This window comes from Lissotriton helveticus, chromosome 1_2 (assembly GCF_964261635.1).
Source record: "Lissotriton helveticus chromosome 1_2, aLisHel1.1, whole genome shotgun sequence".
NCBI lineage: Eukaryota > Metazoa > Chordata > Amphibia > Caudata > Salamandridae > Lissotriton > Lissotriton helveticus.
In genome coordinates this window covers 438,721,402-438,737,857 of record NC_136058.1, presented here as the reverse complement: position 1 = coordinate 438,737,857, position 16,456 = coordinate 438,721,402, and the positions used below count along the sequence as shown (strand labels likewise).

At 46.7% G+C, this 16,456-nt stretch overlaps 1 long non-coding RNA gene across 1 annotated transcript; it reads left to right on the top strand.

Annotated features, from left to right (window-relative positions):
- Positions 1–1,403: 1,403 nt before the first annotated feature.
- On the top strand, positions 1,404–14,906 carry LOC144808010 (uncharacterized). Its single transcript, XR_013606564.1, has 3 exons — positions 1,404–1,525; positions 14,386–14,554; positions 14,650–14,906. It is a non-coding gene; the product is annotated as an uncharacterized LOC144808010 (long non-coding RNA).
- The last annotated feature ends 1,550 nt before the right edge of the window (positions 14,907–16,456 follow it).

Here is a 16,456-nt window from a genome sequence, read left to right as displayed (position 1 = left end):
TCACCCAATGTGAGTGGTGAGATCCGCTTTGCTGATCTGCCTGAAGTTGTGATGCTGCTGATAGTAGCGTGTCTGCTAAAAGCAATGGTGTGACTGGTGGATCTATGAAGCCAAATAAGAGAAAGTTATCTTCCGACATCACAGTCTTCGTGACTGAGACCAGTAATACTGAAGACTCTTGAGACTCACAGCAGTAATTTCTCCTTTCAGAGCATTATTGCTGCAGAAGGAGTGAAGCCAAGAAGTAAGCACATTACTAAGGTACCAACAAAGTTTAATATTTTTTCAATTGTATTAACTGTTTCTCTTTTGCAGCATTTGGAAATGCATTTTCTAGTTTTGTTGCTTTTTGTTTCGTTTTTTCTTGTAGGCTGTTACCTTTTGTTTAAAGGGAATGATTTTGAGGTGTGTGACCTTAATGCTGCAGTTTGCATTTCATTACCATCATTTGCTTACCCAGGAGAATCTCCAGGGTGGAGGAGTTTTGCTGTTCCAGAGTTCTTTCTTCAGCTTCTGGGCTGTTGTCACTCTGTGGCGATCTGTGGTCCTGTTTCTCTGCTCTCCTTGTAGTAGCTCTTATCAGAGCTTCATCCTCCCGCCAATGATAATAAGATGCCAGGCATCACCCAGCACACAACACAGCCTATGATGTGCTACGTCTATCTGCTCGGCGCAGTTAAAGTGCGGATAAAGTTCTCCGGACCCATCTCGCTGTGAATGTACCCTACGGGCTTAAGATGAAATGAAGAGCTTACCTCCTTCCTGAGTGGCTCCAGACTGCTGTGTGCAGCCCCGATAGCTGGCAGCACCCTGGAGTATGTATGTATAAATCAGATTATGTTGGAAGTAACCTGCAATATAGTGGCAGGCAGCACCCTGCCATAGAGTAGGATTTCCTGGGTGTGAAGGGCGGCTGATTCCGATTGGGTGCTTGATAGTTTTCCAGAAACTCATGTTCTTGATTGTTCATGTAGTTAATGAAACATGCCTAGGCGTTTTATCTCTTCAGTTGACAGAAGCTGCAATAAAAGTTTCTTTGTCGTTGCAAAAAAATATGAAAGGCCGACGAGCCTCTGTCTGTCAAAGAATGGAAGGGCTGGGGAACTGATAGTCATCTCACTGCTAAGCAGAGCAGTGTCATGCTTCATCCTCCGTCAGGCCTCTGATTTTGACCAACATCGCTTAGAACACTGGGACTTTAGAGCCCATCCTTTGAATGAGAAAAACAAAACTACAAGTCCAATAAGCAATAGTGGTGGAGGGTGTCACACATGACCTGGCGCAACATCCGATTCAGCATATCCAGTTTCATTTTATAAGTATTTGACACAATATTGAATGTATAACATTTGTTTTTTATGGTCATGAGTCACCAGAATACTAAAAGCGTGTCTTTTATTTTGAAGGTCAATTAAGTAATGGTCACCAGCTTGGAAGCTCTGTTAATTCTTCAGTATTTGTCATTGATCTCCACATGTGGCTGGTTTGGGTCTACCCCCTGCATCGTTCCCGATACCTCGCACAGGTAAGGACTTTGTAGCAGCAATATGATAACCCCATACTCGTCTGTAAGAAGTACGCTCTGAGGCAGGTATCCGATCATTTTTGTGAAACAAGGAAGGGCCAATATCTGCTATGTACATTTGTTAAAATAAAACACAATCATATCACAGTATACTGTTCCGGCGGTTCAGTCCCAGAGTCATTATCTGTAACTAAACGCAGACACCCTAGGAAGCATGTGCTTTTAAGACAAGTTGCGTTCACTCACCTGAAGGTGACATGCTTCCTCATTGGGCTATACTCCTCACCAGGCCGGCGCTACAATGCCTGGCGGGCACCACAAGCGGGCACTTTGTCGGAGATCTTTTATTAAGTACGCCGGAGGAGCATAGTAGGACAGAGGATGGTGTGTCATAAGATGTGAGATTGGTGAAAGTCTGAATATAAGATCAACTATCGACCAGTTGCCACAATATAGTTAATGTGATCATCCTGGTCCATGTTGAGATTAAAAACAGTGGCAGAGAAATTGAGGAACTAATGGCCCGTATCACTGTGTGAAAGTGTCGATCCCCTATGGACCTGCTGGTAAGTTGGGGTCTATACTTCAGGTCAACTTTTTTCATACTTTGTGTAGTCATGGAGCAATCTGTTGGCATTTCATCAGGACCAAATATGGGAAAACGGGTAAATGTGACCTAATCTTCTCCACCGCGTGAGGAGCTCTGTAACTCAAAGCCCTGCCCCGTGCATTGGTGATAAGGTGCCTATTAACATCTTACTACCACAGGTGAGCACTGTTTAACAGAGTGCACTAGATACGGTAACCTTCCTAAAATTCAGGACATACTGACTTATCCAATAGCAAGGACGCCGCATCAGAGGGCAACTGGTTTGAAAAGCCCATGCTTCCTAGGGTGCCTGCGTTCAGTTAGAGATAATGTCTGTGGGACTGAACCTCCAGAACAGTATACTGTGAGTTGAATTATATGAAGAATGTGTATACTGGACTGTCATTTTCCTCGTCATCTCTTGTGATATGTAAAATAAAATACAACACACCGGGAGGCCAACAAGTCTATTATGAATTTAATGCAAAAATAGCAAAAGGCCAAGCAAACTAACAAGTCACAATTGTCTTTGCAATGGACGAGAGCATCCACCCTAAAGCAAGTTGGAGTATATAATGCTAATGCTACACAATGTATTTTTATACACTTTTCTCCTAATACAAGTCAATGAAACATGAACACGTGATAGAAACAGTTACTGAAACGACACTAATGAGTAGGAGGCAGGATCTTCTCTCGAGAGGAATGTGAGGAGTCTGTGAGGTGCAGATAAAAGATACACAGACAAGCTGCAGAATTCACTGTTTCTGGAAATAACACTTCTGTTTGTCAATGTTCAATTTACTACAAGATGCAGGAAAGTGTGCAGATGGACATCACTAAATAAAAGGGTTCTGGGCCCTAATAGAATCATGTAACTTTGCAGGTTATCATTCTAGCCAACTTGAGTCATTAGTAGGACTAATGATCATACTAACCAGCTTCAGTCAGTATTGGCTCCCTGAGACCTATTATCCTGGTAAGTAACTCCAGTCAGTAGTGACCCCTGTACCTTATATCCTACAAATATTCAAAACCAGAGGTTAACTCTACTGCCAACCAGTTCCAGTCAATATTGACATGTATTGTTACCCTGCCTGTAATGAATACCAGAGGCTAGCGTTGTTGCTAGCCAGCTCCAGTCACCAGTGCCCGTCACATATTATCCTCAATAGGATCAATGCCCAAGGCCTGTGCAGCTGCTAACCTGCCCTAGTCAGTAGTGACCTCCCAGACCTGTTATTCTGCATATAATCAGGAAGGCTTTGGCCCTAATAACACTCACCCCCACATCCTTACCGTATAATAGCAATGTAATTTATTTACATCATACGGTAGGTACCGCACTATATCATGCGATCCCACAAACAAAGTAAATCAAAATTTGCCTAATTGTTCAGCACTCCACCTTGTCAAAAATGACCAAATCACACCAAGCACTATAGCCTGCCACATCACATGGCACACTCATCCACAACATGACAAGATACCACGGCAGGGATTTGGGGCCATTAATCCTCTTTTCGAGGCTTGTGTGCTGAAGATGCACATGCTTTACATACTCCTGCCATCTTGTGTTGGGTTCGGATGTTTGCAAGTTATTTTCCTTTGAAGAAGTCTTTTCAGTCACGAGGTAAGGTGGCTCCACCTTTCGGTGATAGTGCGCATGGGCATCACTGCATTGTTAGATTGTTTTTTACCCCAAACGGGTTTGGATGTGTATTACTGCGCTGTGAAACCGCTCTTCAGGTGCCCCTCAGTGCGCAGTCCACTCTACCCTCAACGGTATTGTTTCAGTACACGTTTCCCTGTTCTCCGCGTTTCAAATCAATTGGCAAACTCTCCATTTTTGATAGAAAACCTCGTGGGCAACCGTCGGGCCTTGCTGCGTAGGGCCAGCCATCTGCAAATGGAACGGACTCCATTCTATTTCTGTCCTGGGTGCCGCACCAAGTACCCTCGCACCGACCGACATCAAGTTTGTAACTTGTGCATCTCTCCGGAGCACAAGAAGGAAGACTGCGACGCTTGCAAGTCGTTTCGGTCCAAGAGGACTCTACACGATCATCAGGCTCGATGATGAGAGAGACCGCGTCAAAGCATTCAACACACTCTGGATATCTTCGGGGAAGAATCTGACCAACACGAGATAGAAGCGTCCGCCGTAGAAGAAGAGGCCCATCTCTATGCCAGAGCGCAATCGCTGGGGCATGCTGGGGCAGCCATGTGATTGCACTTCTATGTCATACCATTACCATAGGCGGCTGACCAAATGTATAGGTTATCTTGCGCCCTTCTGACATCTAAACAGGCCTAATAAAAAGCATTTGGGTGTCATCTCAATACTTAGTTGTGTGGCATGCACCAATTCTTTGACAGCTAGTTTGATCTCACATCAGAGTACTGGCTGATAGGTCTGACGACTCCAGGAGCAAAATAAATATCTGCATTTCCAACCCCAGATGGGTATTATCAGTTCACTGTAATGCCCTTTGGTTTGAAAAATGCATCTGCCACTTTTCAAAGGTTGTTGGACTAAGCCCTTGCTGGATTGGAATCCTTGAGTGCAGCATATCTACACAATATTGCTGTCTTTTGCTCCACCTGACAGGATCACCTGATTCACCTTAGGAAAGCACCGGGGACTCTGAGAAGTGCAGGCCTCGTTATCAAGGCATTCAAGTGCCAGATAAGGCAGGGAATGGTTGCATACTTGGGTCACTTTGTGAGTGGAGGCCAGGTTCAACCTTTGCAACCCAAGATCTAGACCATTCTGGACTGGGTGGCTCCAACTACCCAGACTCAAGTGAGGGCCTTCCTTGGCTTCCCTGGATTATGTCAAGCAATTAATTGTGCAGACTGATGCCTCTGAACATGGTATAGGAGCAGTGCTATCCCAAAAACATGACCACAGTCAAGATCAGCCACTGGCTTTCATCAGTAGAAGGCTAATCCCCAGGTAACAGCGTTGAAGTGCCATTTAGATGGACGCCTTTGCTATGGTTTGGTCCCTTGAGAAGTTTAGGTCAAACCTCTTTGGCTCCCCGCCATTCCTGAGGCCGCGGTGTTTCCCGGAGGAGCAACAGGTCCCCCACTCTTCGGTTCCTCCTTCTAACTTCCAGGTCTGACCTTTGCCCGCCCCGCTTGGCTTCGGTGACGGCCGCCTTAGTTTACAGCCGTCGCCCACAGAGGACCTGCTTTCTCCACTGTGGGGCCCTACGGAGGCGGGTGCGGCCTTCGCTCACGCAGTGTCCACAGCTCTGGGCTTTCTGCGCATGGGTGACCCGGTTGCTCATTTCCTGGCAGACCATCTTTTGGAGGTTCTCCACCAGGGCTCTGGTGGGAGTGGGCTATTGCTACCCTTTGAGGGTTCGCTCCTTTCTTCCCTGATGGAGACCTGGGGGCGTCCCGCCACAGGCGATCCGGTGCTCCAACACCTCCTGCACCGGCACCTTCCAGCGCCATGTGACCTGGCATGTCTTTCCCTCCACCCCTCTGCCTCCAGTCCACTTTTGCGGACTTCTTTTCCCTCCTTGCCGCTACTGTTGTCTCCGCCATCGCGGGAGGCCTGCTGGCTGGACTCTTGGGGACACAACATGTTCGTCTCGACCAGCGATGCTTTGCGGGCCCTTAACACCTTATGTGTGTTGGTTAGGGCCACCTCTTCTTTTTGGGACTCAGCTGAGTCCATGGGATTCGTCGCTTCACAGGAGACTGTTTAGGTCGACTTACGGCATCATGCGTTGGATGGCCGGGAGCTAGCAGCGTTTATTCTCCGCTCCGCTCTGGACATCTCGGAAGTGCTGGGCCATGCCATGGCTACCTCGGTCGCCCTCCATCGGCATGCTTTGCTTCGGGACAGTGTGTTCCCTGAAAATGTTCAGGAGCGGCTGGTTGATCTTCCATTCGATGGCACTCTGTTATTCCATGCCCCGGCAGACTCCGCCATCCAGAGGTTCTTGGCAGGGCTTCCTCCTCCTCCTCCTTCTCCTCCTCCTTCTCCTTCTCCCCCTCAGTGACTGCTGAGTTGATCTGGTTCTTGGACCTTCTTTTGGGCAGGTTGCCCTGGCTGTGAAGTGGGTTTTATGGCCACTCGAGTCCTCCTTGCTGAGACTGTTATCTGCACAGAATTGGCCCTGAGATTAGGCCTTCTGTTTTTCTCTTGGGCTGCTTGACAAGCTTCTGCGAGCTTTTCTTTTCCCCTCGTTTTTTCCTCTGCTGCGGAAGTTTCTTCCAAAGAGGGATCCCATGTCTTGGGGCTTAACGTACCCTATGTGGGGTAGTAGTAGCTGTTATATAGCTTGTGCTCTACTAGGGAGCTATGGTCGCCTTCGGACCTCTGCTCTCCATGGCATTTATGTATGTTGCTGATGCTTCTTTAGGTCGTGTGCGTGGCATTTCCTTGCCTTCATGCTCCTATCCTGGAGGCTGGGTTGGTTCTGTGTTTCTCCCTTTGTCAGGCGTAGCCTGCCCGGTCCTCCTGGGGCCCCGGGCTGTTCTTCCTGCTTCTGGTGGCTCATTAGTGCTGGCACCGCTCTGTCTGATCTGTTGCCTTCCGTCTATGGTGGGCTTGCCTTCTTTTTCCTCGTTTCCTTGGGCCCTCTAGGCTTTTCTTCTTCCTCTTCCTTGCCTTGGCATTGGATGGAAGCTCTGTTGCCTTGTAGGGGCGTGGGGTGCTTCGGCCTCCCTGGCCTTGCCCTTGGTTCCTCCGTTGAGAGTGAACAGGCTTTCTTCTTCTTTTTTCTTCTTCCCACACCGCTCTTGGGTTCGGTGGTGTTCTGCTTGTGGGGGGCTGGGAAGACGGGGCTCTTTGCCCTGTCCATTGGATTAGTCCCCTGTGGGACCCTCTGTCTTGTCCAGGCTGGTGGGGTCCTTCCGCAGACCCTCCTTTCCCTTGGGTATGGCTAGGGTATCTATTCTACGTTAAGGAATCTGTGGCTAGTAGTCTCTATCAGATGTACGAGTTACTTACCTTTGGTAACGATGTATCTGGTAGAGACGATTCTAGCGGCAGATTCCTTCACGGCCCGCCCTTCCTCCCCGTTCTGCGAGGACCCTTTGGCTTGCCCTTCTGCACTCGCCTCCCGGTGGATGGCTATGATGAGTGAGTGCATTCTTTCGATCTCTCGCCAAGACGTTGTCTTGCTTTGTTCCTTCCTCTTCCTTGGCAATGTAGAGACTGGGTCTATAGGTACTCCTGTGCCCCTCTGCTCTGGTTGCTCTAGGATTGAGGCTGGCGTTCTTTCGTCCCTCTTGTTCCTGAGGGTCCTGGCCACTCTGCTACCCTCTGGGTTTGGGTCATTTGGCCGTGCCCTGCCCTGGCTCCCTTGGGGGGGTTGTCGCACTCTATGCTGGGGTTGCTTTGGACGTCTGTCGTTCCCTGTTTGTCTTGGAACTTGCTCCCCTTCATGGGTCTTGGTCGGGGTTGTAGTCCTGCTGCATGTTGTCATGACATTTTGCATATTTTCCTTGTCTTAAGGGGGGTACTGTTTTCATACTGGCAGGGTGGCTGCTCAGGGCTGTGCTCTGTTCTTTCTTCTTTCCCTGTTTTGGGTACTGCAGTGTTGGCACTGGTCCTTATGGTGTTCTTCGACACCATTCCTTCTTTTCCATTTTTCTGCTGTTTCACACACTGGTCCCATGCTCCCACAGTTTCTCTGCTGGCTCCACGTTGTGGTGCGGAAAAGTTCTCCGAACAAAACTGGCGTTGGCGCGCCGGGGTGGGACTTATGTGACCTCGCTGACGTCACGTACGCGGACGACGCCTGGTCAGAGTCGCGTGATGCTGTCCCCCCGGCGCACAGGGATGCTGTGGCAAAATGTTTTCCAGATCCAGTTTCACGCCTGAGGATAATTCTACGTTAAGGATTCTGCGGCTAGAATCATCTCTACCAGATACATCGTTACCGAAGGTAAGTAACTCGTACAACAGGTACATCATAGAAAGACTGATGGACATATTGAAGCGGACCTAGAGATATATGCATAACACAGAAAATATAGAGGTCTTGATTTAGAGTTTGATGAGCAGGGTACTCCTTCACAAGCGCGTTGGAGTATCCTGTCCAACAAACGGATGGTCTGCCTGACCTAGTGCAAGTCAGGTGGATTGTCATGTGTGCAGCCTTACTCGGGTGCCGTCGGTGTAAATACATCAGACGGCCATTCCTTTTTAGATCAAACAGTCTGATGTATTTTTCTCTTATTCAGGACCACCAGAGAATACCTGGCAGTCGTGATGAGAATCTTTTTTTAAATGAACCCCACTTCCTGGGATAAAATTAATCAGGGAGAAAGTTCCAAGGGTGTGAGGGTGATTAGTTATTGGTTTTCAAAATCAAACTCCAGCTTTGGAAGCTTGTTTTTGAAAAACACAAGTTGGTGAATAGCCGCCTGAAACATGGCAGCCGCTCACCACCCCTGCAGTGCCTTCAGAGGAGCCACCATGGCTGCTGCTGCTCTGAAGGGCCAGAGAGCGCCACAGGGCCAGCAGAGATCTCTAACAAGTCGGGTGACCCTTTGGACTTTAAATCAAACCCATAGCTTTGACAAATGACAAATAGAGGAGTGGAGAAAATAGAGAGTTAATTAGAATGCTGCCGATATGTGATTTCTTGTATGTGAATAAGTAAATGACAAGACGCTGCTGTGTTCCTTACCTTAACGCAGACTTTTTTTTAAAAACCTGCTATATATGTCGCATTGGTTTATCTCCGCAATGTCAGCTGAGCAAGTTGCTGGTTATCTTAAATTATGTCATACTGGATTGTGGTCTAGAGAACTTACAAGGACCAAACGCTTCAGCTTGACAAAGCAAGGCAGTTTCAGTGCCGCCTCTATGTTCAGTGGAGTTCCGGGGCCACGGGATAGGCAACGGCTACTGGGTTGAGGTCACTTTCCTTTGATGTCATGTGACTCTCAAGTTAGCGAGGGCGAGCAGTCACAATATTCTCAGCCTTGTAATGTCGACCAGCTTGAACTCAGAGCTCAACAATAGATCAACAGACTTGATTTAATAAATGACCAGCACGCTGCTTATCTTGCCAAGACACAGGTACTTTTAAAAACTATTTTTATTGAACTTGTGCTCAATCGATGGTGTTGACAACGAAAATACGGTGCACATTAGTAAGAGTGATTAGAACGAAAGGGCAAAGTCTGCAAAAATGGAGTGAGTAACATAGCTTGGCTTTTCCTGATACTCCCTGGCCAAATCCCACTACATAAAACTAGATCGCAAGGATGGTACATATTTAACTTTCACTACTTCATGGCGCGTCACATGGCCCGGTAGCTCTACCATCCCTCCCATATCTTATCCCATTTACAAGGGCAGCCCCTGCTGAGATACACCCTGTGTCCACCCGTTGACAGCAATCAAGATCTGCTTCCCAATCCTCCACCCTGGGTGGGAGTGGGGGGTGTGGGGGTGTGGTGGTTGGCTGGCTCCCCAACCCCGTGCAATGTTACGCTTGCCAACCGCTGAAGCCAGGGCCAGTCATATTCTGCGAATACTATGCCATGTCACCTCACTCGTGATATTCAGGAGGTGCCATTTGGCCCCCATGGGGATCGCTAGGCCCATGACCTGGGACTTTATTCTCATGATCTCTACCCAGTAGCATTGAATTACCGGACAACTCCACACCGCATTAAAAAAGCCCCCCCCTAACATTCCCTTACACAGAGAGGTGGCCGCCCACCCTATTCGGTGCAACAAAGTTCTGGAGTAGTAGGTCCTATGTAGGATCTGTAGTTAAATTAGACCAAAACGAGTTCTAATTGCCACCTCCCTGGCACCCTGAATGGCCTCAACCCAATCGCCATCTCCAAGCGTGCCTAGATCCCTCTACCACACAGCTCTCCGCGTCCCCAAGGGATCCAGAGAACTGTAGATCAACTTCCTATAGATGGGCTTTTTCGGTCAGGGGATTAGTTAGTAGCTGGTCCTCCAGTGGGGATTCTTCAGGCAACTGACCCCCTTCCCGGATGTGACTTTGCAGAACGTGATCCACCTGCAAATATCAGAACCGTTTTTAGTCACCTAATTCATACTTTTGTTGTAGGATCATGAAGGTCACAAGCGCCTGTCCCCTCCACACATCGCCCGGCCGTTCTAAGCTAATCAATCCCCATTTTGTGAAGCCCTGCAATCCTCCCACTGCACTTAAGAGATCACCATCATACAGTGGAGTAATTTCAGTCAGCTTACCTTCCCAGCCTAAATACCTGGTACCCTCTTTCCACACCTTTACCAATGTTTGGGTATGAGTAGGCAGGGTGCACTCATACTTTGTTTGATACAGCACCGGGGTGGGGTAACCTCTCTTGCCCATGGCCAATCTATCTACCCGGTAAGCAGGATCCTCACAGTCCGCAAAAACCCAGTTGTTGACTGCCACCAGCTGCGTGGCCCAGTAAACTTGTGAATGCTCCGGACCGCCAGTCCACCTTAATAAACTCCCCTCTGCACCTTACTCAGCGTGAAGTGCCACCATCCCACAACAGGAGCCGAAGTTCTCAGACTACCTTTTGAAAAAAAATGTCTGGTGGTATCTTAAAGGACGTTTTTTGCACAATGTACAGGAGGCCCTGGAGGGTCATCACTTTAAATAGGACCACCTGGCCCAGTAAGGAAAGCGGGAGAACCCGCAAGTGTGGGGGATCCCAGCGAAGACGGTCTAATTTCGGGAGTATGTTCCTGCCTGTGCTCTCTTGTAATTAACACAACCAAATATTTAAAGCCATGTAGTGCCACCCTAACTGTGCACCTAGAGTGCAGCCGCAGGGTCCCTGCCACCAGCAGGAATATTAAGGACTTCTTCCAGTTGATATTATCTCCTGAATAATCTCCAAGTATGTGAAAAATGTATAGGATTTGTTCACTCGAGAAGGCTGGCTACGTGTCATATAACAAAACGTCTGAGTAGACGGAGATTCTCACATCCCACTCCTGATCAACTGGAATACCCCATATGAGAGGTCCTGGTGAACCCAAACATGTGTGAAGAGCATAGGAGACAAGGAACATCCCTTTCAGATGGCAAAGACTCGGTAGACTGTATTATTGAGGCGCATGCACGCTAGAGGGGCCACATACAAGAGCTTAACAGCAGCGCCACTGGTTCAGCAAAGGAATCCCCTATTGCATATGGTACTCTATTAAGGTGTCGGAGATTTAAGCGCGTTCCCTGGTGTGGCATAAAGCCTGAATGATCCGGATGAACCACTGTTGCAATTACTGTCCGCAGGCAGATCGCCAGGGCGTTCGCAAGGACCTTAGTCTCAATATTAAGCGGGGAGATAAGTCTATAAGACCCACACTCAGTTGCTGGTTCGTCCTTTTTGGGATGACCACCACCACAGACGTTCTTTGGTCCTCCGGGAGACACCCTTATTTTCAGGCAGTCTGAAACCTACTCTGGAGGTACTACCTGATTTTATCCTTCATGCTTTTATATAATTCTAAGGGGAGCTCATCAGGCCCTGTCGCTTGCCCTGTTTGCAAGGTTCCTATTGTCTTATTTATTTAGTCTACTGTCAGGTCTTGGTCTAGTGCGTCTCGGTCCTCATTCGTTAGCATTGGCAGGGTCAGGTCTTTCATGAAGTCTCTCCCAGTATTTCCGTCCCCTTGTTGTCAGTGTCCTCAAGGATCCAGTTCCGTCCTTTGTCTTGTCTCTCTAACCATGTAAGCAACTCATTGGCTTTATCACCGACATCATAGAGACAATACTGGGTAGCCAGCGCATGAGTGCACACTATTTTCCATTAGTGCTCTTAATGTGTGCTGCTTCAGTTGATGGTGTAATGGGAGAGAAATTGATTCCCCACTTGCCAACCGAACCTCCAGGAAAGCACATTCCTTGTCCTGAGCCTCGCACTTCAATTTACGTTCCTTCGACATTCTCCCAATCAAGGCTTGTGTCTGGCCTCGAATCACTGCCTTAAATTCACCCTATAGCATGCAAGCTGATTCAACAGGCCGCCCGTTCTCCTTAAAATAGAATTCTGCTCTATCTCTCATACGACCTTTGAACGTCTTGTCTTTTAAATATCTCGGATCAACCCTTGGGGGTAGGATGAAGTCCACAATCGGCCCATCGAGTTGCACCTCCACCAGCGAATGGTCTGAGATTCCCCCTGCTATGTGCGTAGCAGCTCTAAAATCAACTTTATGGACAGTCTGGGTGAAAGGATGGTGCAGGCATGCCAGACTACTATGTGCTGTAGACAGGTGCATCCGGTTCTGATACCCTCTTCCCCTCTAGGGGCATTTAGGAGTATCATGAATATAGTATATGTGCAGTTCTGTCACCCCAATGCGTACATGCTCTGTCGTAAGCGTCTTATCCTTCCACAGGATGAGTCAGTCTTGCTTGGGTCTCTTTCCTGTTTCCCGGCACTTGACTGGCACGCCCGAACACTCGAGAGAGCTGTGACCCACCAGCAGGCTTTTGTGGAGCGCTTTTGTCCTGGATGTAGGGCTGCATACAGTAGGGCACCCACTCTGTCTTTTCTTTGCCTTTGCCTGAAGATCAGCAGTCCCAAGGTAGCAGTCACACCTGGCCTGTCGGTAAGTGCAAGCCCTCTGGAGGCCCGACCGTCAGCAATTAAGCCCACACTGTGGCCGGCTGGACCACAGGCGTAAGCTCAGACAGGGTGTTCGACACTGGAGCAGTTGTAGTCCCTCATGGGCCTCTGACACAGAGTAGTCATAAATTCAGCAGCTAAAGGCCCAACACATGCTCTCCAGTAGATTTAGACCCTGTTGTGTTAGGAATTTGGCAAATGCAACCTTGAATGGGCCTGTTGGCAGCACACAATCGTCCAACTGGGCCTCAACAATCACTTTGTCGTAGAGTTTTATTTTTTGGCTTGAACTGTTGGGAGAGTCTTGGCGGGGCTGGGGGGGGAGTCCCTCAGACTAGCTGGTCCTGCTGGATGGCTTTCCGGCCTGCCCTACAGATAACGAGGATGTGTCGAACCTTGCCTCTTCCAGGACAGCCTTGTCCTCCCTTCCCTTTCTTACCAGACAGCCAGGCTTCTAGGCAGACTGACTTCTAGGCTCTTCAGGACAGGTACACAGCTTCTCCATTAAGTAATTCAGCCTGCAGGTGATGTCCCTTCAACTTAGATAAACTGTCAGGCTGACACCATCCCTGGTGTCACAGCAGGCACCTGAATACGTTGTAGAGCATTTTATTCCTTGGTAACAGAGGACTTTGAACTAGGGTATAAAAAGGGATAGATGGTCCCACTTGTATACACAAATGGCAGGCAGGAGATGCGGTTTACTCTGTCGCACTCTCACATTGCATTTATACTACGCACACCAACACCCTAAACACACACTTGATGTTAGCGCAAAATCTGGGCACAGGTATAGAAATGGAACATTACATGGGTGTGTCAGTAGGAAGCCACTACACTGACCATGATGCAAAGATCTCATCAGGCTATTGATCCTTACAACAGGGTGCATTGCCACCACCGCTCTATCTGGTAAACCCATGACAGTCCTCTAGCTTAAATAAGGGCACACTTGGTGTGACCCTCCAGGTCACAGGACCGGTCCAAGACCTCTCATAGTCCCTTGTTAGAAGTTGCACAATACTGGGGTGGCAGAAAAATTCAGTCTAATTTTCCTGTCTGGAAAAAAATGGTGTCCTGTTTTTCTGCACCCGGTACATCCAGGTGCCGAAAAACCTAACAAAGGATAATCAGATGGAATAAAATGAACACATGAAAGTACGCCTTAATTTCATTGCACTTGATTCATACTCTGGACTATAGTTGAGGGATATGTCTAGGCATAGTCCTCGCAATACACAATAGATTTGCGTGCGGCAGAGGCCAAACTCAAAAGTCAGGATACCAGATACAAGTAGGTGGTAACTCAGGGCAGGGGAAAATGCCTGTTGTCCGTGGAGGAGTCATTCCCTTCCCAGAAATATGCATTACAAATTAATTAATAGTGTATATGTTTTTAATATCTGTTTGGTGCCAGTCCATATGACTTTCATATCTGCCTTTGGGATTCTATGTTGCAACTCCATAGGGTACATGTATCCTTTGTGAGCTTAATAAAATGTTGAAAATTCTATAAATCCTCACTCCTACATCCAAGTACTCTCAGGCTACCTTTCTACACTCTGCTCTGTCTGAAAAACAGCTCAACATTTTCAAAATTCTGCAACTCTGCATTGATATGGCTTGTAAATTATATTTTTGGAAATTTTCATGTATTAACTATTTAATTTTAATACTATAGGTGATTGAAATTACTGACGAAGAAAGCAAGATTTAGCACCAGGCAACTGAAGTCAGTGCCATAAGAAGGATTATTTTGAAAAACTGAAGGTCATCCTGCCTTCTACGTTTAAACAATTTCCAAAATCTAGGTGTGGCGAGGAAGTGGGAGCTGAGTAAAGTACTATACTGTAAGTGATATCTCTAATTTAGTATTTCATTAACCCAGAACAAAGCCATATCTGTGCACAGAATAACGTTCATCTAAAACATCATGTAATCCCAGAGAGGAAGCACACACTGCATAAAAGAAAGTTATAACAAAAGGTTTCTTCTGAAGACCATCAAAGAAAAGACGCTGAAAGAAGACTCCGAAGCTGACACGTTAACAACCGAAATATTGGAAAATCACCTTTGTTCAACACCGTTTTTAACCAGTTACGCAAGTTTGAGACTATCTGCCTCTGGGTAGAAAACCACGACCCACTCTGCTCACTCTTGCGAAAACCTTAAAAAGTCACCACCTTATTGTGTTCATAACAATCTAAGATTGTTTCCTTTTTATTGTGTACTGTTCTGTAATTCTATGTAAATCGCCTCAACATTATCTGCTGTGCGTGAGTGATATGTAAAACTGTTAAAGATAAAAATGGATTAAATGAGCACAGTTGCGCTATAGCTAATGTAAATAAATCTTCGTCTTCAGAACTACAAACCTTAACCTTACACCAAACATAGAAAGGGTAAAAGGAACTGATGTTCTGAGACTCGTGATCCACAATAGTACTGTGCACGTTCTAATGCCCTCAGTTACTGCCATTACGTCAGTGCAAAAAGGTACTTATCAGCTTAATTATTAAATATCAGACTAACACCTTATCACTGCATTATTAAGAACCTATACAAATAAATTTGAGAAAGTCTTCAGTCACAAAATAAGTTGCTGCCGGAGAGGCCATAACCTAAAGACTATTATCTGCTAGAAACATTTCGACAGGTGTTACAGGGCTGCTTCCAGACATAGTTTGCTCAATTGAAGTGTTAAGAAGAATACACACAATTTCTTTTAGAGATAAATGCTGAACATTATCTAAACAAGCCTGACTCTAAAATCGGGTTCCCTCTTACCGTGGCATATAAGCAAGAGAAAACTAAATGTAGAGATATTAACTCTAGGAATACACCTTATAAAAACACTGGCTGTGAGAACAAATTCAGTGTTCAAAACCGCCTCAATCAAAGCAAAATAACCTAATTTGGGGGGAAAAGTTACATGTGCCAAAATAGACACAGCCATAAATCTTATCTCACAGAATTTGACATAATGCACACTGGGGGAATCCACTCTCAGTGCAAAGTATGCCAAAAAAGTTTCAAGCGTAAATCTTATCTCACTGAGCATATGAGAATCCACACTGGGGAAAACCACTCTCCGTGCAAAGTATGCCAAAAAACTTTCAGGCGTAAATCTTATCTCACTGAGCATATGAGAATCCACACTGGGGAAAAACCTTATCAGTGCTCTGAATGCCAGAAAAGGTTTAGTGTCAAAGCGACTCTATATGAACATGCTTTAACCCACTCTGCGGAAAAACCTTACCAGTGCGATGAATGCCAAAAAAGTTTCTGCCGTAAATCTAAACTCACTGAACATATGAGAATCCACTCTGAGGAAAACCCTTATCAGTGCTCTGAATGCCAGGAAAGTTTTTGTAACAAACCAAGCCTATTTCGACATGCATTAACCCACTGTGTGGAAAAACCTTATCAGTGCTCTGAATGCCAGAAATCTTTCAGTGACCAAAGGAGTCTCACTCTGCATATAAGAACCCACATTAGGGAAAAATCTTTTCAGTGCTCTGAATGCCAGAAATGTTTCAGTGTCCAAAGCAGTCTCACTCGGCATATAAGAACCCACACTGGGTATAAACCTTTTAAGTGCTCTGAATGCCAGAAATGTTTCAATTACAAAAGCACACTCACTGAACATACAAGAATCCACACTGGGGAAAACCCTTATCAGTGTTCTGAATGCCCAAAACATTTCAAACTTAAATCACTTCTAACTGCACATTTGAGATTCCACACTGGGG